This window comes from Bombus fervidus, chromosome 1 (assembly GCF_041682495.2).
Source record: "Bombus fervidus isolate BK054 chromosome 1, iyBomFerv1, whole genome shotgun sequence".
In the NCBI taxonomy this organism is placed as follows: domain Eukaryota; kingdom Metazoa; phylum Arthropoda; class Insecta; order Hymenoptera; family Apidae; genus Bombus; species Bombus fervidus.
This window is the reverse complement of record NC_091517.1, coordinates 16,415,350-16,439,131: the sequence shown is the minus strand read 5'-3', so window position 1 is coordinate 16,439,131 and position 23,782 is coordinate 16,415,350. Positions and strand designations below refer to the sequence as shown.

General features: G+C 38.1%; 1 protein-coding gene and 1 long non-coding RNA gene across 8 annotated transcripts in view; both read left to right on the top strand.

Annotated features, from left to right (window-relative positions):
• Positions 1 to 23,782, top strand: part of Kug (FAT atypical cadherin kugelei) — a 496,927-nt gene that overhangs the window by 185,098 nt on the left and 288,047 nt on the right. The window lies entirely within an intron of this gene.
• LOC139988535 (uncharacterized) lies at positions 2,143 to 3,543 on the top strand. Its single transcript, XR_011800158.1, has 3 exons — positions 2,143 to 2,226; positions 2,584 to 3,253; positions 3,314 to 3,543. It is a non-coding gene; the product is annotated as an uncharacterized lncRNA (long non-coding RNA).

The following is a 23,782-nucleotide window of genomic DNA, read 5'->3' as shown; positions in this document are numbered from 1 at the left end:
GAAGCTCGGCTGGCCCGGTGTCGGTGAAGTTCGCACGGAGGAAACAGACTGTGGAGAAGGAAGAGAGAAACGTGCACGTCGAGCTGGGAAGACGAAGAAGAAGGCGGAGATGGAGTCGTGTGGGTACCCGGATCCGATGGCGCATGCGGTTCGCAGAACCGATCGGGAGAACCGGTTTTAGGACGTGTTTCGCGCCGTATATGCACGCCGGATCGTCGATAATGGACGGAAGAGCTGTCCGCCGACGGTGCCTCTCGTCTCTTTTTTTGCAGCTGAAACGCAAGCGGGAGACTCGTAATAATCCGCAGATGCGACTAGAATTCGATCTCCCGTGAGCATCGAGCCCCTGTCTCGGCCACGTCTTGTCCACCGGGACGAAGAGGAAAGATCGTTTCTTTGGATGGCTGGCTGGTCGCGACGACGACGATGACTCATCCCGTAGACCCATTTCTCGTGTTTACGGTGCGTAGGTTCGACGCGTTCCTTCGGTTCTTTCATCTTGGCGTTCGTGAAATGATAAGTATTGTTGGGTGTACTGCTTTTTCTATACATGTAATAAGTAGCTGGTTAGTTTCGCATGTTAACTATTTTTTGGTTCTAAAGATTAAATATACGATTTCTTATAGGTTTTAAGATTGAAGGGGTTGCTGCAATAGGAAGATAGAAACATCTTCCTGTACTTTGAGTAATTCAATGAAAACCAATTGATTAATTTACCTTTCTTTCATTCGAGTTTATAGTTTTATAATGGTAATGATAGTCATTAATGGGGCGAAACGTGTGAAATTTGTTCGATGCTTAAAATAAAATCGTGGAATGTATAGATCGATCGTCCCTCGGAGATAAATTCGAATGATTAGAAATATGTATATGATTAATTGTCGATATATCTCTAGCTTGGTAGAAATCACTCGTTACGTTAACTGATCCTAATAGATCGATTGATCAACCTGACAAATAACCACATAGCCCGAACGCGGTTTATTGATTGAAAACTAACTATAATTGCTCGCCGCTTAATTAACTAGAAAACCTTGAGCGTTTCTTGATTAATCCATTCGTTTGTAATATTAACTACAATCACCCATCATTAAGCTTATATTAGCTGCAAACGTATTATTATAAAGAATGCTACTTTCACCGTAACAAAAACTACGATATATACGTTCTCGAATTATAAAGTAACTTATCCAGAGGATTATAGTTACACGAAAATCGAAGAATCGATTGGTTACTGACTAAATTCATTAGATAATTGGTTTGTTAGACAACATCCTAATTTGTAACAGCATCTCGAGAAGAAACTTCGGCAACAACGTAATGGCATTTACTGTAAGATCTTTGATCCACCACAGCATTTATGTAGAACCGTCGTAGCTAATCTCAACGTTAGCTTCTAAATGAACCGCATCTTTGCCTTGCTATAAATACAGTGGCTACGAAGACTATTGGCACGCGGCTTTATTTCTCAATGAAATATTTTTTCTTTAAGTTCTACATTTCATCTTCAATCGCCAGTTCACACAAGTATTCAGACATTACTGAAATTTTTAATTGTGTCGTATAATGCATACAATATATGCATATGTATATAGACAATTTTTTTATAATCAAATTTTTAGAAATTTTGGATGAAAGAATTATTAAATGATGCGGAGTTTAATATACATGGATCTGATTGATTAGTATGTAAATGTTATGATGGATATAAAGATATGGCAATATTTTTGTAACAATTGTAGGAAATGGAAATTGTAAAAACGCTATGAATAATAAATTTCGATTTCCACCGGAACGTTAGGTCGATGATAAGTTTTGAAAAATGTCGTCGTTGCATATCCGTGAATTTTGCGTACTTTTCAATGTGGTATCTCTTACCTGCGTTTTCGGGAACCACTGCAAGTGGCTGCTTTGATTTATATCGGCGTTCCCGTCTGCACGAAGGAAAATGGGTCAGATAAAAGTTACATAGTTTTAAAAAGGACGCGAAATAGATGAAATAAAATCTTCCTCGGTAGAAGCTCATGGTTTGCGTCTTTTTTTTTTTACAAGATCCTCTGGATAATATAAGGGTAGATAGAGAGAAATTTTGAGTAAGAGATGCAAAGTAAAACATAATAATGTGGGAAATTGGATAGTGAAACATTGATTTATACATTAGTTACGTGAAATCTCCTATTGGAAGTGAAAGATAATTTTATCTTTCGATGGAACGTTGAAAACTTTGTAAGTAAACCTTCATAGCGATGTATAACAGACGCGGTACATTAGAAAACATATATTTTAAAAATGAGCTTTTACATCATTGAAGAAGCTTTCAAAGCATATCGTCCGACCTATTTTAAAAGATTCATTTTCTTTTTGAAATCATATCCTCTTCTTTCGAATTAAGGCTTGGTACTTTTATAAAAATCGTTAATTAATTGAAATTACTTTTCTGCAATTGAAATTCAGGTTAGAATTATGCAATTAATAATGTATCGCGAAGCTTCTCCGTAATAAATCTCCTCGTTTGGTTAAGGATCGTAAAAGAAGATTAAGCCCGCTTCTAATTTCATGATATAAACCCAGCTTGCAATTTAGTTTGAGATATACATCCACCGTAATCCGTTAAAAGATATAATAATCGATGCAGCGCATATTTTCAAGCTTTCTTAATAATTTTTAAAATGACAAAAATTGCCGAGGAATGGAATCGCAGAGCGAACGTTAGCAGCCGGATAACATGACCGAGCTCGTGCTACACGAGAGAAAAATTAATATCCAACGAGATAAGCGGCAGGAAAATATAGAACGGCGATAAAACTGTGGCAAACGTTCTTTGGCACTTAATGTCCGGCGTGTAATTTACCACGAGTTCGAGGTAGTTAACTTCCACTTTGAAGTACGCTGGCCCGGGAAATTAGCTATAAACTCGAGTTTATCTGTAAACTTTTCTAGTGGTAAAACCTACCACTAAGGCGAATAATAAATACATTCTCCCGGTAATTATTATTTTTAATTAAGCGTCGCGACGCTACGGCGAAGCGGCGACGAGTGAGAAAATTTCGTCGAAGACTATAATTAAACACAGAAAAAAAAGCATTTTTGCTTAAGGTGAATTAAGGAAGATTGGATATTTTATCAACATTGCGAAAGTTAAACAATCTATCAATTAAAATTTTTAATTTCAAAGTAAATATATTTTTAGCTTGTGCATTTAGTAGTTGCATCGAATTATCGGATTATGTTGTTCATATTTTATTCTGCTTAGGTAAATATCTTCTTCTCTCGGAATTTTTAAAGATATATATTCGTAGAATATTATTTCCAGATACACCAAACGACGTCTGACTGACGTTCAAAATCTACTTTAAGCGCACTGTTGTCCAGTTAACAACAATCATATTTTCGGACACGGAATCTTATTCGTGGTATGGATTATGGATCAAATACGACAAAAGCAGACTATTTATATCAAAGTATGATCTTAACTTTATATGTATGTGCTACTTGAGAATAGTGTTCAAGCAGCAAATCAGTACTTCCAAGAGAAGATTCGCCATAAAAATGGTTAGAATGACACGTGAAATTGCCAGACGAAGCTAAATAACTTACGAATCGACTACGAGTTAAGAGCATTCGTAGATTTTTCTTTTTCTGCCGTTTCTCATCCGCAAGAACACGTATCCTGGTTACGGTACTATCCTCTCGCGAAAACTGCTAACACGTATATAGTCGAAGGAAACGTGGACGCGCGGCTCGCATATGAAACTGTCGAGACACGTGGAACACTAATTCAACGCACGTGTCACCTCCTGACATCGCGGCACGTGCAAGTTCTTCCGTGACCACTGTATGTGAACATTGTGAAGCAACTTGCCGACACGCGATAAATTTCGTCGTTTGCAACATCCTCGCGAATTGTCCCGTGCCAATGACACGCTACAACGCTGAATATTGCGCTAGCCGGAGGAAACTAGAACTCTATTTGATCATATATGTTCCCTTAATCGTGACATTAATCAAAATTGAATTATGGTGTTATTGTTGATCTTGACAATTATTATTTTATGGTTGATGAAAACTCGAACATGCAAGAAAAATTCATCAACTGCATCAACTATTGTACATATTAGATTTTTAAGAAATGAAACACTAATCGTATATATTATTATTAAAAGTGAGAAACTTTTAGAAAATAGGATCCATATTTCGATTTTTAAAATGATCAAGGTCATCGGAACGTCAACTTTGCTTTCGCTATAATTACAGCTCGTGTATTTTACTCATGGACATCAATCGTTATAATCGCGCGAGTTCTCCAATTTCGAAACTGTTAAGGTTTTTTCATGCACTCGAACTTGGCTCGATCGGCTTCACGGCCAAAATCATTCAAAGTCTCGAAAGGCCTCGCATGTGTCGTCTGTGCTCTCGAAAGCCGTGTAATTATGCCAAATGAACGGCCACGCGGAAATTGAGACAGGAAAAAAATCGATAAGTACGTAATGACGCGTTGCAAACTGCGTACCGTCAATTATCAGTAATACATTTGCGTATCGATACGTCACGTGAAACTATTTTTGTCTCCGCGGTTGTTTTCGACATACGAAGGCCGCCTTCCCTCTTACTTTTACCTCGAAATTAAACCAAGATGCATTATATCCTGTAATATTAAACTGTCCGTGGTTAATCTGGAGGAAAGGAAATTGTGTCCAGAAGGAGCAAATCGATAGAAAAATATTGAATTTGGTCTCGGCTCGGTGAACCTTGGTTTGGGTTCTACTCGTTTTGCCGCATGAACGCGTGAGAAAATTCTGCGACATTCAGAAATCGTCGGGAATTATACATCATCCGCGAATGATAGCGCCGTGCCATGAAAGTTATTCGTTTCAATGCGTACATTCATTGCCGTGGCTGAAAGCACCGACATATTCCGCCTGCTTTTTCAACGCGATCTCTGTCTATACCGAACGAACTATACTTACGAATTTTCTGTAATTTATGTTACGGTAAACAGAAATCAATAAACAAAATATATATCGAAGAATTAGAATTTGCATCGTGCTTTATTTTTATTGTGGTGTAAAAAAGAATATATAATATTCGATATATAATAATAATATGTTCGATATGTCCAATATATTCGATAGAATTCGATATACTCTCTTTTTATCGAATTTTTATCGAATATTATATTATTTAAAATACTTGAACATTGTAACAGAAATAAACACGATTCTTAAAATTACATTTTTCCTCATCTCGAAAAGAATAGATATTAATGTGGCAACTTTCTCATTTCTTTCGACGGATTTTATGTCCACTGAGACTTCTTCATATCTCTTTTATGAAATGTTCCTATCTTGCGAACAGCTTTCATTCAGATCCGGTGGATTCTTGCTCACAAGAATTTTCGCTTTCCTCCGCAACTATCAATGGTGAATAACTTTAATGGAAGTTGTTCATCATCGCACGATACGCCTCATCGTGGCAAGATCGCTCGTGATCGGATACCTAATCGAAAGTCACGGCACGTTTTCCAGCCAGATCGGCATCAAGCTATTTCGATCGCGATCATCGAACCGCATACGGTCAACAATGACCCTGTTGAGGTTTTCTGTCCATGAAACGAAACGTTTCACGTTCTTCGCGTAAAAGGAGGACGTTCATACTCGTTGAGACTTTCTTTTACGGACATAACGTTTTAAAAGTCGAAAGTGAATAAATATAGCGGAAATTTGTTAATTTTTAGATATCAAAATTATTTTTAAACGTAATAACTTATCTGAATTATTTCTTTTTTTTTGTCAATGTAAAAATTAAAAATTTTAGAAGTACCTTAATGATTATAAACCGAGATCTCCGAGTATTTAACTTAATTAAAATGGGATAAGAAATAAGAATAATTATATTTCAACGATATAGGCGAATCAGAGAACATTGTAGCTTATAAACAATTTCACGACGCTCGTCGTAATTAAAACGAAAATATAAACGTGATTGAATTAAGACTGAAGCAAATCGCGAAACGCTTTTCGTCGTCTCGTTGTCGTCGTCGTCGTCGTCGACGACAACGTAGCTTCTAAATAATTTCAGTTGCCTCGCGCGAGCAGTAGTTGCGTTTCATTCGCCTTTGTCGTGTTTAATTCTCGACGAGCCTGAAGAAATCACGGAATCCCATCAGCGCTTGCCAGGGCGAAATTCAATTCGCTGAAAGAACTTTCATTAAGACAGAAATTAAAACGAATCCAATAAAACCCGATTAAGTATTAATTGTTTCATTCGACTATTTGCCGACGGCCGGCAAGAATTCTTCACGGCCACGCTCGACAGTTAATTTTGTCTGCTGCTGCTTCCAGCAGATGCGACCATGACTTTTTAATGTTTCCTTCGGAACGCTAATTGGAAGTGAATTTACAACACGAATGAAGCGTTTGTCGTTTTTGAGACGTTGAGCGTCAAAACTTGAATACTTTATTCAGTTATCATTTATATATAATATAAAGGTTTTGAAAGTTACAAGTAAACGCTACATAATCGCAGCGTACATTTTTAACAACGATAAATATTGTAATAAATATAAATTTAATATTTAAATGGAAATATTTACGTTTACCTTAAGCTTTAGGTAGATAGAAAAATTCCAAGAGAAAAGAAAGATAGAATTTTTCTATAAAGCCCAATTTCAAATTTCATGGTTATTTTAGTTTACTGAATCTTTCGAAGCATGTAGACGTTGATCAATTTGAATCGATTTTCGATCTGATGCAACTCTTCACAAATATGTTCGTGCACATGCTGATCCACTAGGATTACTCGTATCCCGAAGTTTGTATTTGTATTACAACGTACTCTTGATACTCGCATTCGTTCGGTATTTATTCATATTTCCAACGCAATGCAATCATATTTGATCCATATTTTCGTGCGTACCATCAATAATGGATTGGTAGATAAGACGATTAAGATGGTCGCTGTAAATTACGGCTTTGATTTTACGTGAATGAGGTGCGATTTCACGACGTGAACGATGAAGCAAATATTTGTTTCTCCGCAAGCTCTTTCCGCTTATGAACAATTGAAAAATATCGTAATTCTTTATGGAAATTTTGGGGTTTTCAAAAACAGAATTAAATAAATTTAATAGGATTAAATATATAATTTTTAAAATACCTATATGTAAATTAATTTTTTCCAATTGTCTAATAGATGATATCATAGAACGTACACGTCCGCTTGTTATCGTGTCCAGCGATATCCTCCAATAAATAACGTAACTCGTTCACTAAGTTTTCTTAATTAACTGGATTTTTCAAAGAAACTGCGTCGTTTGCTTGTGAACAGGTTCTAGAAGGCGCGAGCAACTTTGTAAACAGAATTCTGCCAACTACTTGTTAAACGGTTGATGAAACACACGCAAAAGAAGTGCAATTGCAGTTTTCTCTTATTGCCTTTCCTCTTTCTGTTTCTTTCGTTTTTCATTCGCATCGTTAGAAAACTTCCAGCGATTCAATTCCTTCATAAAACCTCGAGTATTCGAGTGTCTTCCCCGCAAGAAACGGCTCATTTTTTGATAAATGTAGCACATTTCTCGTATCTTACGAGATTATGAACTTCCCCAAATTTTTACTAGTCTCATGAAACGGATCTTGACTGTTCTCCAATTAAATTTAACAATACTACAGAGAAATTAGAATTTGTTTGTATAATTTGCTGTTATAAATATGGAAAATTAGTATAATACTGTTTTATGCATGAATGAACACATTTCATTAACCTTCTGTAACTAGCATTTCGTTTTCATACGAGGGGAACAGGTTATAGTTCGTTACAATTCGTTCGTTTAATTAAAAATTTAATATTAACTATGCAAGTAGCAATTGTCGCAAATAAATGATTTCAAATGTTCAAGTACAGTATTGTATTAATAAAATATATAATAGCACAACGGTAACCAAATAAAATGACATTAAAGAATAATTAGCACACAGTTATACAATTTCTGTATCACATAACGTTATAATCTTTCAATTAATGTTTAAGATATACTTTAATCGCCAGCCATTTAATATTGCTCCAATTAAAAAATATACAAATATAAAAATAACCTCCCATAAGCATTGTTTACGTAACATAATGTATAACGTGAGAAATTGAATAAAGTATCAAATAATCAAACCACAGATTTACAGTATATATTCACCTCTTATTTCAAACCCTTCAACAGCACACTCTGACCCAAATACAAACGAAACTCAGTACGCTGTAAGCTCGATTCGTCGAATCCGTAGAAGTTCCTGATTTATTCGGTACGGTTCGCAGCTTCCGTGTCAACAGAAATCAGCAAGCCTGAAGTTTTTATCGGATTCGAGCTATCGTTGCGGGTTAGGTCGACAGGGATAGCCTATATTCTAGTTACTGTAAAATCGAGAAACCGACTGGGAATCGCGTTGCGGCGGCACATCGAGACATCACTCAGAACAGTGTTAATTAACGAGGTTCTAGGTCGTTTTGCGCGAAAGCATCGCCTGTCTGTCGGATGTGCTCGGGGAACAATCACAGTTGCCAAAGTTCAAGCTAATCAAGTTGCACAGTTTACAGGTCGGTGATGAAGCGACAGCATGGACTTTGACTAATTCATCAACGTACATTGAAATACTTGGCTCGTGGACTGTTCGAACCGTTTCGATTATCGTGAATGTTCTTTCCTCTCTTGGCAAATGATACATAATTCGTTCTAGAAAATATGTATATGCACAACGAAGGTAGTAAAACTTCAGTGAAGTCGAAGACGAAGTTCGAGTGGATCGTGCGTGACTAGAGTTCGTTAGCTAGAAACTTTACAATCCGAAGTCGATGGAGCACGTACCTTTTCTTTACACTGACAGCAATAACGAGTTGGATGGTTTAGTGTCACGAAACGGTGTATTCATCGGATCAGATGACACGTTGCTCGTAAAAATTAAGATTTATTTTTCGGTTGTGCATTGTTTTAGGTGCTTGTACATTTTTATAGCGTTTACGAAGTATTCGATAACTTTGATTTATAGACATTATCTTGTCGAAATCTTCTTTCGATTACATATAAATTAATGCAGATGTAAATGACTGTACAACGCATTGTCTCGGAAAGTCAGAAATTAACGCAACACTGTTGTATAACTTCGGAAGTTATTCAAAGATACGTATTTTAATTGACATCAGAAGGCACTATTTTAAAGACACTAGGAGTTTCAACATTGAATTCGTTTTAAAGAAAACTCTTTCTATTTCGTAATCTGTCATTTCACCTGTCGCGCTTCTACTCAACAATTTCAGGGACGATGCAACACTTATAGGTTATCTTCTGAATAAATTTAGCAACAGAAAAGTGTCCTTCTTTTACGAACACGTCTTTTACAACAACGCATCTTTATACAAACTTGAAACCTAATCTGTGATCTTTATTTTGATAGAACAAAATGGATCATACGTAATTCGATAAAATAATATAAAACGGAAAATGTCGTGCATCCATTATTTCCTTATAAAACGAAGGAAACTTTTCGGACGACCTAATACAAGCAATCCCGTTGCATTGCTTGGAATTGCCATAAACATTTTCTCTTAGTCACGTCACTGCAACTCGTATTTAATTGGTTTCTCGGCAGGATCGTGAATTTTTTCGGTCATTCGATAATCAGCGAATTTTTCGAGCGGGGAAAACAACGAATAGTACGGTTGGCTAATAATTAATTAGGAAGCGGCCGATGCTCGATGATTGGGTCGGTGATCGCGTTATGGGTATAGCGGCGTAATCATCCGAAAGCATTAGGAGCATGCGAATAAGCACGGTATTATCCAGGCTAATGGGAATAAAATTATTGTTCCTGTGAGTCGATCGACCGTTCCAGCTAACGTCGCTGGTTTGTTGTTTGGCCTCGTTTGCGATGGTCGATTTCAGCCTTCGACGATCGCCGCTGATAACCGAATGATCTTCATGGTGTGTGATTTTCAACTCGCCTTTGGGTTTTTAACATCGAATTACCATTTTTGATGGTCCGCGATAGACTTTATGGTCGTTTTTGCGGTTTTAATGAATCTGTAAATCGGTGTTCCTGTTTCATATCGAAATTATAGGTTCTCTTGTACGGGAAACTATTAGTATTATCACAGTAGGTTATTATAATCCGGGTTCATACTGGATGTTGTACGAGTATTATCAAATTTCCTTTTTCTCTTATCTTCCGAGAACATTGTAACAAATTTTTAACATTGCCAGGAAACTTCTTCGTAAGATAAAAACCTTTTCGTTCTTAGAAATACATTATTCGTAAATTTATTATTTTCTATTTTTTTAACTACATGTTTTCGTTATACTTTGTCTTTCAATTACGACTCATCGATACACACATACATATTTCCACTTATTGCAATGCATCGTGACCAGAGTACATTAAATTTCTCACTTCCTGATGAGCCCAAAACGGATTAAAATCGGCTAGTACTCAGTCAACTACTCGAATTATGAATTATTTCCTTCATTCGTTAAATCGCGAACCGCAGTTAATTTCACGGCGGGTCGACATATCCGACATACATTATCGAATTAAAGTTACTCTTTTTCTAGCATCCAGCAGCCACGAATTGTTTCTCCATTAAATTAATGTTTCTCCGTACACTAATCCAAAGCGATCGATGATCGAGTAAGATAAGCCTGCACACGGAATATCGTGCGTTACCAACCTGAATCGACTATGTTTTTTCGCGTTTTCCATTTAACAAACTGAAACACGAGGAGCCGCGATGCTATTCGCCAGATAGAGGAGGCGAAGCTCGGTATATCATTGAAATAGCGCCAAGACAGAAACGGTAGGAAAAGGATTTCCAGATAAAAATTCAATTAAAACGAAACCCTTGGCCAGCAGTTGTTCTTGAAACGTGGCAAATAAAAATTCGACTGCATCGTGTTATTAGGATGCATTTAGAAGGCTCGGCGAGAAAATAGCTTGTGCGTATCTTTTTCTAAGAACAACATAAACACATACGGGAAACGATACATAGGTCTTGTATTTATCTAGAGAAAATTTTTACAAATGTTTCTTTATGATATTAACGACATTTAATTTCTTAATATTTAGAAACGTAAAATTTCATTAACTTTTCTCACAATTCCTTCAACTTAATGATCTTATCTTAATAATAATAAAAGATTGGTATCATAAACCGATTGTCTCGAGTATATCATCGAACAATAAGCAGTTTGAACGTATCATCAATTTTAATAGAACAGCCTACACAGACGGAAATCATATTCTATCGGTGTCGCATCGTACTGTATCCTCCTCTCTAGTTTCTCGGCTTTTATTCATTTGTCTCGCATAATTGCCACAAGACAATCGATGTATCAATCTAATAATAAATTCAGTCGCTTCAATGGCGTAAAATGATGGTGAAAAAATGCAGTAGATTGAAAATATATTTACAGTTACGGAAACGATCTTCGTAACTTGGTCGACTGCTTTTACAAGAGGAAAAGTCGACGAGGACGGTGAAGGAGGACGAAATTGGAATTCAATCGAGACACCGGTGAAATCCTCACAATTGAAAAGTACATCGGGAAATATAATACTAATTGGATTGTTACCGGGATTGTATTGCGCAAACACAGTCGTTGCCAATAAAATCAATCTAAAAGCAGTTACGATTTTCGTCGCTTAATAACGTCGATTGATTTTACTTTTATACCTATTTTTTCTGTTTTCTCTGTTGAAGTTTAGCGGAACTGGTATTCGACCGCACTCTGACGAGGCAATAAACGTAACATACGCTCGGAAAGCTATTTGTTTAAAGGTTTGATTCTTTGTTAAATTTTATACAAGTCACACTTATTTTATCTGATATTTCTGATAATAATGCGGCATCGACGAGATATGAGATATTACTCATCCAAACGAAGAAATTGATAGAGGATAAGATGACGATTGATTCGTGATCACAATTAAAATAAAGCTGGTTAATTGAACTATTGGTACGGCTAGTCGATGTATAAACTGATTTCGACGTTCCAATGAACGAAGTAATGTACGAATAACGTCGATACTTGTAAAAATAATACACTGAGAAAATAATATCCAGATGAATCAATTAGTAAAATTACTTGTAGAAATACAAGATTTGCTGAAATATTGCATATTCCATTCGTTCACGATATTTCAAAGAATAATTCTTTATGCAGATTATGCAATAATTCTTCTGCAGGCTAATATTACCTTAAAGCAATATTTTATTTGCAATTTGTTTTATCAATTTACATTACCGAATGCTGCCTTTTAACATTACTGTTATAAAAGGGAATTCTAGAAAACCATCATTATTCCCACTACTTAGATTTTACAATTTCATGAAATTTAAAAGACCTAAAATATGTATAATATTACGACAAGCCATTGTTTGATCGTTAACGGATTAATCTTCTTTTTCCTATCTTCCATAGTAGCAAAAATAATTTAGTTATACAATTTAAGCGAGACTCCCTTCAGGGAGACATTCGCTTGTAGAACGAGAGCATCATCTTGTTCGAAACAAAGGTGTAAAACAGAAGATAGAAGTATTCGAAGAAGATAGAAGCTTGACCGAAGTATCTGTGAAGGCATCCTTTCGCGTGTAAATCTCACAGGCGCTGGAGCAGGCGAGTTTGCGCGTCACAAAGCTCGAACTTTTACGTTTATTTCCCATCGGCGAAGTAGCCGTTTCCTTTGCCTTGTAACCGAAGGCTAGCAGCCGAGAAAATTGTTTCTCCGATTGCTGGCGTCGAATTCGACTTTGTCAGCCACTCGAATAGTCTACATAAGCTGGCAGCCGAGCAAAAGGATAGTCGGGCTTGGATGCCTTCGACGTGAAACTTCTCCGACGCCAAAGAGGAATTCGCGACGTTCCTTTGCGCGTATTCGATATAGATACCTCTTTTCCTCCTTATTACCATCGCCATTCACCATCTCCCTCTCGAACGTGTATTTATCAGAATGGAAGATCCGAGACTGTTTTATCGCGTGTATCAGTGTCGCTGTGCATCGAATTGAAATTCAATTAGCGCCCGGTTTTCCCCTCGTTTGCACTGGAAACGAGATCCAGATGGGCGCGATCGGTCGTGTTAATTCCGTATTAACGTGTTGGCGCGAAAATACGGGTCGTACTGGCTGGTTTTTCGTTTCGATTAGCGTAGGTGCACCTTTGCCCTCTGTCTCGCGAAGGATCACGTGAAATGAAAGATTAGGGAGATTAGTTATATTTGGAATGAGAGAGTTAGATACGAACCACTTCGAAACCATGCTTCTCTATAAATTCAAATGAATAGAATAAACACAATTGTAAAAAACATTGTTTCTAAAAATGTTCCTTTAAAATTTGGAAAATCAGACTTACAAAATATCATTAGCGAAATTTTACAAGTCGCTTATAATACGCCGAGTAACAGTGCTAATAATGTTTCTTGTATAACAGTAATAATTTTGATAATAAATCAAATGAAATTTTGCTATCAAATATTACGGACCGCGAATTGTCTGATTATCTTATTCGATATAAAATTGTAAAATTATAAAAAGAAAGTGTATAACTCGTACTCTGCAAGTTATCAATTTACCACTATTATTAGTTGGTAAATTATTGTATTAGCGCTGAACATCTACATGCAAAGAATTAACAGACAAAGCAATGATTGAGTGAATTGCGATAGAATAAAGAAAGATTCGTTTCCTCAGTCAATAACGATAGACGATGGAATCCCGACCTTTCCCTGTTGTTTCGCTTGGTAATTGAATTTTTCCCGCTGCAAAGAGAGACGTAAGGCAGTACACGCTAACGTTACGTAACATCGGACACAATGTGTATACAGTGAGTTTGAGCGTTGCAGACTGACCGAATCGGCAAACCAATAATTTCAGTTGGTGTAAATGTTTACGGACGTGGATAGGTAAGCTGCATTAAATCGTACTAGTCCAATGTGGTAACCCGCGAGTGTGACGTCACATCCGGACCAGGATAATTCGTAGCTGGAATGTTGAGCGGTACAGATCACCCGAAGATCAACAGTGTACAGAATTACGATGTTAGCGTGCTTGAGTAATATCGAAATCGAAACGTTTGTTTAACGTTTTCTATTTGTTCAGATTTATTACAGCAAATAATATTTTAATATTATCAATATTTTAATAGCACGGCGAGCGATATTTAAAAAGATTTGTTTAAATATGAAAGAAGAAACACATATTTAGCTCCAAAATCAAATAAAAAGACAATTTTGGTAACACGGGACAAATTGATAACATACTATATTTTAAAACTGCTTCTCTCTAAATGATACGTTATAAGTCTGAAATAGACAATTATAGTTATAGATACCTCATCAGCATAAGAAGCCGTAATATTTTTACGGTCAATATTTCTTTAATATCATAAATATATATATAAAAAAAAAAACGAGAATGAAAATTCTGACTTCATTTTCCTATAAAACCAAAGTCTTATCTCCCACTTCTCGGGGAAACGGGGTTGATTAGTGTAAAAAAGATGGTAGGATCGATAAGAGAGTTCGATCTCGAAACGCGTAGCGAAACGTTGGTCTGCGTCATGGAGGAAACAAATTGAGGACGATAGATAGAAGCGGCGGACCACTGTCAGGATGGATAGTCACTTAAATAAAAACAGCGAAAGGAATCGAGGCAAAACGAGTAGGAACGCTGACCCGCGTTGCGTCAGGTGTTAGGAGATTCATGGCCGTCCGTTCGCTCACAAATGACGTCGTTACATAAGTACACCCTTGGCCGGGGCCACTTCCGACGATGAAAGACACCCTTCAGCGTAGAGGTAATGGAAGTAATCATTCTATAAAGTCATTTGAATTTTTATCCCCTGGGAAATCGCCGGTCGGTTTATCTTCCTTGATACGCTGAGACACCGGTTACTTCACTCTAAATGGAGAACGCGTTCTACGTGCCTGAAAATAATATATCCTTGGCGAGTTAACCACGGTTGAAAAATCCCCGAACGATTAAATTACTTCCTCGATTACGTTTTTCCCTCTCCCGTCGATCAATCGCCTCAGAATTTATAATGGAAATTTATTTTCTACTTGGTGAAAGGTAGACCGAGTTGTGCACTGTGTTTAATTTAGAAAAAACCAAAGGAATATGTTTAATTAGGGATTGGTAATAAGCAGCTGTCGAATCTTCGATGAAATTAAAACGATTAACTAATTCTGTGTATATCCGTCCTGATATTATCAATTATTCCATGTAGTATCGTATCGGGGCTCGGTATGCGACGATGAAAAAGATTCGATATATCGTAGACTTCATCTTTGGAGACCATTCGTTTTATTTCTATCGCGTCGAATGACTCGTTTCGCGTGGAGGTATCGCTCGTTGAAAGCAAGAACAACATCCTCGGATACTCCGCGACACGTACCTCGAGCCGATGAAGGCTCGAAGGCAACCGCTACTCAGCGGGATCGAAAGTAATTCCAGCTATTTGGCTTGCACGTTACTGTACGGTTGATCGACGTTTTGTCTGGCGGATAAGGTGATGCTCCGATGAACCGTTTGATCAATAATTGTTCCTCTTCTAAGATAATGGTTACAGTGGCTGGATGTGTTCGAATGAACTACTCTGACGAATACATACGTCACAGCAATTAAATGTGTATATAGATTCTTACGATTGTATGCATCTCGATCTTCAAACGTTTCGTTCGTCGACATTTATATAACGAAAATGTTTACAAAATTCATGAAATTAATGTATATGATATTGCAACGAATACATCACAATGTGGAGAATTAATAAAGATTAATACAAGAACAAAGATATCAAACAGAGGTAACCAGATTTGTCTAGAGCACCGTAAACACCCTCGTAAATGTTCTCAGATCATTTTTCCTTGCTCCAAGACACGACATCGTTCCTTCTAAATTTCTTCCCGTTTTTGCGTTCGAGTAATAAGCAAGAGAGTGCTCTCTACCGTGCTACGTATCAGGATGCAGCGAAATCGTTTTTCTGGCAACCTTCTGTCCGAGGGAACTTTGAAATATCTGGCATGCTAGTGCCTGAGATGAACGGTCTCTCGTAATTAAGCGACGCCAGCGGGGGGGCAGCGACGGCGCGAGTACTAGCGAGGCGATTGCTCTTCCGGAACGAGTCGCCGCCGGAAGGAACGTCGATCTTTCTCGCGTGATTTTATTCCTTCTCTTCGTCTCAATCTCCGGTGCCCTTCCTCTTTTTTCCACCGATCGAGAGACGCAAGAGCGAAAAAAGAGCGTAAAAAGGATGAAAACAAGAAGCAGGATCAGTTGGAAAACATTTTCATGAAAATAAATTTGTTTTTGCTATTTTTCCACGGATTGAAAAGTCTTTTGGGACGAGGAGAGGGGCAGAAGCCTCTCGGACCGTGAATTGGATCCCGACCAACTTTGATCCTTTCAGACTCGTCCCAAACTCCCTTCCTTCGGAAATCATGCCTGCCATGAAAAGAAACGCCCAGTCGACCACTCCTTCCTCTTCGAATTCATTTATTAATCCCCTTCCAACGACTTCTATTTACCTTGTTTCCTCTCCTTCTTGTTTGTTCTAACTGATAGCTGTTTGTTTCTCTACCGAGTTCTTTGTCACTTGCGTTAATTTAGTCAATATGCACGACGGGGAATTTTATTCTTCGTCGTACTTGATAATAAATTATGATAGCGCAGAATCATCTAGGTGTTCCTTTTACGAAACTGCAAAGTTATTCTTAATATTTCTTTTATAATGGATGATGATGGATCTTGGAAGCTTTTGAGCTGAACGTTAAATGCGAAACTCTTTTTGCCACTTAACTCTAGTGCAAGCAACCATTTCTATATATTTTTTTAACAATCTTTTTATTCCTCATGCTGATCCTCTAGGTATTTTTATGTTGAACTTTGCTGCAAAGGTTTTAAATATTAAACTCGGTAATCTGCAGCATTGAGGTTGCCTACTTAAGGGTCAATGGAGAATTCTGAATTACCTTTAATATCTGACGTATTTCCATTGAAATTTTATTGTAGAAGCTTCATTGTGTTCTCCTTTGTTTTTGTACGTAATGAAATATTTATCAAAAACCCTTCAGAAAAACTCGCCCGACGACACGTATATTTAACAGAATCTGATACTTCCATTTTTACGAAACGTTCAAGCACTTAGATTTATGGATTCTATAATGGAGCCGGGAACGCTTAGGTGACAATTTTGATTGCCTTACAGTTAAGTTGTTTGCTCACGTCGTGGAAAGAGTTACCCACAAAGTTGCCTAATCAAAGAGAGCGGCTGAAGATCGACAAACTCCGTTTTACGCTGTGTATGATGTGTATATAAGGAGAAAATTTCAAGCAAGAAGCAGTAGTAGACTTTCTTGGTTTTTTTGTCAACTGTTAGAAGGCCCTCTTTCGTGATTGGAAATCTTCGGAAGCTAACTAGAAGTCACCGAAGTTCGTCTTCGTATCGAGTTGAACTGCTCGTAATTTCGAGAACTTCCTTGTCGATGGAAGATGAAAGAGAACGAAATTTTTCATAAGATGCATAAATACGTAAAAATATAAGAAGGAAGACTTCGATTTTCTGGGAAAGAAATCAAAATCTGTTTACGTACATTTTATATTTTACGTATCGACTAGTTTTAATCCGAGCTTTACACGTTACTATTTTTATACAATTTTTATTAATACTACGATTATTGAATTATCTTCTATAAAATACTTTCATTTGCGAAAGATATCCTCTACTGAAAGAATTTATGATAATTGGATTCGATCTGCGCAACTTTCTACAAAAGTGTAATTTACTCTTTTCTTAGAAAAATTCTTCATAAGAAAAAAGAACACGTAGGGAAATGTAAAGGAAACGAAGAATTTTCCAGTACGATGTTCTTGGTGCTTTTCATGCTTCTCCGCGCGATTGTTCTTGATACCTTTAACGTTTATTCAGTTTCAAACTCGATTCAAAGTTTTGCCTCGTGCGGAACATGTTGGTCAGTTTGCAATTCGAAAAATAATATCCTAGGCAAACCGGCGGGATATAACTGCGGACATCAAGTTTGTCAGCTTGTCGAAGAAAGTTCGGTCTCTGGAGCATCTCTGGTAACCGGATCCGCTGACTTCTATAAATAATTCTTATTTGGATTTATGGATGTAACGTACGTTCCAACTTTGGAAATCGACTTCTCGCAGGGCCGGCCGTGCTCGTGCGAGGACTCGCCAACTTCTTAACGAGATACCGATGTTTTTCTGAAACGTATAGTACGTGCTTGAAATGTGGTCGAATATGGTTATTACGTGTTACCTCTTCCCATTCGTAGAAAAATATTTACAGAATTATGGAAACATTGAAATGTAGAATTTATCGTAGATATTAATGGAATAAATTATTCCTTTTTATGTATTTTATTCCTTATTTATTCTATACATTTCAGACCGCTTAGGACGTCTCCTATAGTATTCAGTGTAGCTTATGAATTTCAAATTGCATTTACGTTTTGATGAAGACGATGGTATATTTGTAGCCTATACGTATGTTTTCTTCATCCTATAAATATTATTTTTTAATGGCCTTACTATGTACTTAATGTGTCCAATTTTGAAGCTAGTATAGATAATATCCGGAAACTTTTGAACAGGAATGTATGTAGAATGTAAAAGACACTTCCTTAGGCTTTCGTATAACGTAAAAAGGCTTTTCGTGTAACGTGAAAAGACGTATAACGAGTTTCGTAAAACCCGTATTTTTCGCGTTTAACCTGTAAACCTTACCACGAATCTCGCGACAAAGGATTAAAGGGACAAATTTTCATGTCGCTGTAATCGCGAGAAATCCTCAGCGTACAAGGAACGTAGCTTGAACGCGTCGCATTAAGAAGAGCAAAAAGGCATAGACGGAATATAAGAGGATAATAACTTGTTTCGTTCGTTCCACTTGACGAAGTGGCAAAATTCTAACGTGAACACGGGCGAGCGAGCATTTTTTTGAAGAAAGACGGCTACGATGCTATGAGACGAACCTTTCGAGGAAAAATCAAGGTAGCCGAGTTGAAAACGAGTAGCCCGGAAGATTGAATCATACTCGGTCAGGCGATGCTGTCCTGCATTATCCTCGACGTTTTTCCGCGCGGAAATAAAGCTGACAAGGACCGCGAAAGAAAGGTTGAGTAAGTGGAGGAGGATCGAGGGACGAAAAGAGTTGGAAAACCTCGAACGAAAGTCGTGAAGGTGGTAAACGAAGTGTACCGAAAGAAAGCCTCCTCCTACCATCTTTTCTTCGTTAAGAGATTCGTCGGAATTAAAGCGACGTTTCGTTCTCTGCTTACGAGGATCGGCCACCACCGCCGAATTCTCAGAACCAACCAGGAAATCTTTTAACAAAGAATCAACGGAACTGGTATCGCGAGTCTCGTAGACTGTTTCCACGAACTTTTCAACGTTGGGATCACAACCGCTCAGCAAGACGACTACTACGCTGGCTATAGTCCGTCTGAAATCAATTGGTCGCTCCAGGCCATTCATGGCTCTACTCTAGCCCCACGTTATCGTGTCTTGACTGTAACTAGGGATCGCGATTTTCACGAGTACCTCTCGAACGGAATTGCACTTAATCTTGAAAGTTAATGGCCGGAAATAAGTTTTCGAATATTTTTGTCTGTTTCTCGATTTAACGGTGCGCGAACTTCGTATATAATAATAGGATACGTGAGAGTTGAAAGAGATTGGACGAATAACGTGCAGGTTATTTTACGATGAACATTACGAGCTATAGAATTGGAAATGTCGAACCGTTAATTTTATTAAGTAAAACGAAGAGATGTTTGGGAAGGACAGATGCTTAAGAATTTGTCGTTGAAACAGAACTGTACAAGTAATTACTACCTTGGAGAGCTATTTTAATTGCTCGATTATATCCTTCCTACTACAAACCACTGAAATGTAATATCGTTTCAAGATATCGATCAGAAAATGGCTTTAAACAGCGAACCATAATCTTGGAAATCACAGTGTTTGGGTCTTCGACGGTCGATGGTGTGTAGCTCTTCCGGTCCGTTCTCCTCCCGGAGCCAAAGCGATAGCAAACAGGCTTTCCCTGGCGAAATTCCATCTAATTAATTTCCTCGGCTCGGCGTAGCCAATTCGAGTTGACGACGAACGGGCGTGGTCGTTCTAGTCGCAACTGTTTTCCGGATTTCCGTCGTCTGGAACGTGAGAAGAGAAATGGTAGAGAACTATGGGAGGAACATGAAAGCGAGAAAGCGAAAGGGTATCCCAGAACATAGAGAGAGTCGACTGTGTCGGTGTTTGTCCCGGGCTAACCTGTGTACACACGTGCTTCCTCTCTTTCGGCGGCCATTTAAATTCAATGTTAAACCAGCGTGTTTCCTCTTCTTCCATTCGTTGGTCGTCTATCGCGCTACTACGAAGGACAACGAATGGATCGTCGTCTTTGTCGTTAGGAAATCCTTCGAAAGAGAGTGTCTGCTCCCTCGAATGTATCCAGCAAGAAGTATGTCGACTATCACGAAAGGTGGCAGACATCGTCTTCGTTCGACCGGAGAGAAAGAGAGAGAGGGAGGTCGAGTATGCAAATGAACAGCCCGGGAAGGTGCATTGATATGCAGGTGAGGCGCCATCGACGGGCGTCGAGGTGGCTGTGAATGCTCGTTGCATTTCGCAAGAGAATGAGAACCATTAACGCGCTTCCTGGCTCTCGTCTCCGTTGCTCTCCGCCTCTTCTACTACTCCTACCGGCCGTCGCGCATTACGTCTACGTGTCGTGCCGCGCTTTGATTGACTAATAGCTGTTTCCTCCGAATTGCTGTCGCTCGCCTTAGTCCGTGTCACCAGTATACGCGTTCATCCTAGGTGCATTCGAAATGTCGACGCCCATTCGTTCGCTATTCCGAATGAGAGATTCCTTTATCATATCACCGTAGATGCCGTTTTCCAAGTTCGTTATCTACCTATCGCTGATGTATCCTCATTCTACCGTGCCAATCGTAGTTTGTTTAAAATTTATGTTCAATCGTTGCGTAGTAAATATTCACGATTGGTGCAAATTACATTGTTTTAAATTCCAGAAATATAATTCTACCTCCAAATATTCCTCTCTTCCTCCAAGAAATACGTATTTCTTCTATCATTTTATGCGACCTTCGACAAATATGCCCAGTGCCTTATCTATATTGCAACCTTATCTACTTCAAAAACACCATTCTCTGTCAGTGATTACAAAGGAATCAAATATGCATCAGTTTATCGCGACTATTATTCTTCTCCCTTCACGAGAAGTAGAATTAGAATGTGGCGCATTGTTTGCCACGAGATCGTTTCGCGTTGTACAATAAGATCTTGTTCGAAATCCAGAATTCTTGGCTGGCTCGCGGTCTCCGAAGAACGAACGATCCTCCGGCAAAGGGAACGTAAGAACCAGCTTCGCCGTTATTGGCCGCCATCGCGATTTATCACGAGCTCGGGGGTACGAACGGGGAAACGAATCGTTCCCTGGAGCACTCAGCCAATAGGAGTTCCGTATCTCGTTCCGTCGACACTTACCGCAAAGCGCATTGGTATCCACGCGCAAAAACCATGCAAAAACAATTTCACGAATGCCAATCGCGGCTCCTTTTTCTCTCGATTTTCCTTTACCGTCTCTATCCACTTGCTCCCCACCCTGATCGCTTCGCGAACACGCTATTAACGTGACTGCACAGGAAAGCCAACCAAAAACTCTCGGATACCGAATTTTTAGGAATTGAAAGATGATCCGATTTGTGCTCGAAGATTGATGCTTTGGTTGATGGCTCTTGGATGGTATATTATGTAGAGTTTCACTCGATCTTTTCTTCGGAAACTTCATGGCAAATTCTCCATATTTTAGAGCTTTCAGATATGTCTTCTTATAATGTAGCGAGTATATTACCCTTTGTGAATTGATATTTACTCTGTTCACTCGTGTTACTCTATCCGAAGATTTGATAAATTTGAAGAATTTGTCCTGCTTTCTAGCGATTAGTTTCTTAGCGCTATACGATAAAATTATATAATTATGGATATATCTCTTATGGAAGGTAGAATATTATACGATATAAATATGGTAATATTATTAAATATGAACATATGGAAATTTAAGCTGTAAATTACCACTAAAAGCATCGTGATTATAGACGGAGATTCCATTTCACACGAGGATTAAAGCAGAACTGTAGAAACCAATAAGTTGTATCAGATACGGAAAATAATAATCATATTTTAATCTTTCGTTAGTTCTGCAACAATCTTCTTTGAAAAGTATATTAACAAGTATTGCCAATTAACTGATATTTACCGCAGATCACCAGTAACCAACCTACATGTCGTAACCTATGCATAATGAAATCTTGCACAACAGTTATTCTTTGAGCGTAACAAACGTCTCTTGCTTCCAGTCACTGTGATAATAATGCAGCGTTAGTACATAAATGTAATTTGACCGTAACGAAATGCTTAATAATTACATTTCTCACGCCCAATCTTCTAACATCCGTCCGCCTATAAATGTCTGTTTCTACTAGGCGTTGGAAACCTGTCATCGAACGTGTTTGTATATGATTCACGACGATGACGTACGATCTATAAATACACATACGTATACGTATACCTCGTATTTCATTCATCTAGCTCTTGTAATACCGTTCGCAAGAGCTTATTTCGAGACTTTGGAAAAATGTATTTTAATCATGAACGGATAGGCATATCTTTGCAACTTCACGTATGCGAATACACGTTTTCCTATCTACAGATTGTAATAAACAAAGATGGATAGAATTATTGTAGCATAGGTATTTAATAGTCCAAAATTAAACGACAACTCGAAACATCTCTTTTATCCATTCACATACTACTCAAACGATCCTATCCACAAGAACATAAACAACTAAATACAATATTCTATCCCAGATATACTAAACTAAACAACATTCTACGCGAAATCCAAAATTGAAGCAGCTGCCGCAATAAGAAGGCAGTTCCACTTTTCATTGATTTGAGAAAACTAACGATATCCATCTCAAAATCTATCAAAGTCAGACCACTTTTTGAAACATAATCGATTAACGCTTGTAGCAATAAAGTTATACACTTTTGAACATGAAACCTGTACCTTTCTTTCTCTTCCAATAACTACAATTTAAACGTTGGAGCAGCCACATTTTTCTGCGAATCTTTCAGTTCTTCTTCACCTGTTCGTCCAAATTGACATTCCTTGCCAAACTCTATCCAACCGACAGCTAACCAAACCGAACATATCCACATTTCTCACCCATAATTGCTTCCTAAATCAACACGCAACCAATACTCGACCGAGAGCGCATCAATAACGTTCCCGGGTAACCGATCTTCCTCAGGAACTAGACACGACACACGGTTCGCGCGCGGAAACAATTTCGTGGCGATATCCTAACGTAGTCATCTATCGATCGCGAGCCAGCTCTGTAATTTGAATACAAAGGTTCCGAAGCGGTAACGATACGATCGATGCTAGGAGAATTCTCGATTTCTAACGTTCCATTGAGAATAGCGCGAGCGCGGAATTCGAGGTGTAACGGAGGTTTGCTGGCGGAGCGACGGAACTGTGTCAGAATTCGAGCAAAATTTCCAGGATAAATCTCATCGTGTGTTTGTCGATCCATAGCATGGATCGTAACGTTCCGTGAAAAAGAGGCAGACGTAGACGAGGTTCAGCCGTAGATCAACCGGTTTTCGATCGCGTTTTGAAATATGTAATCAAC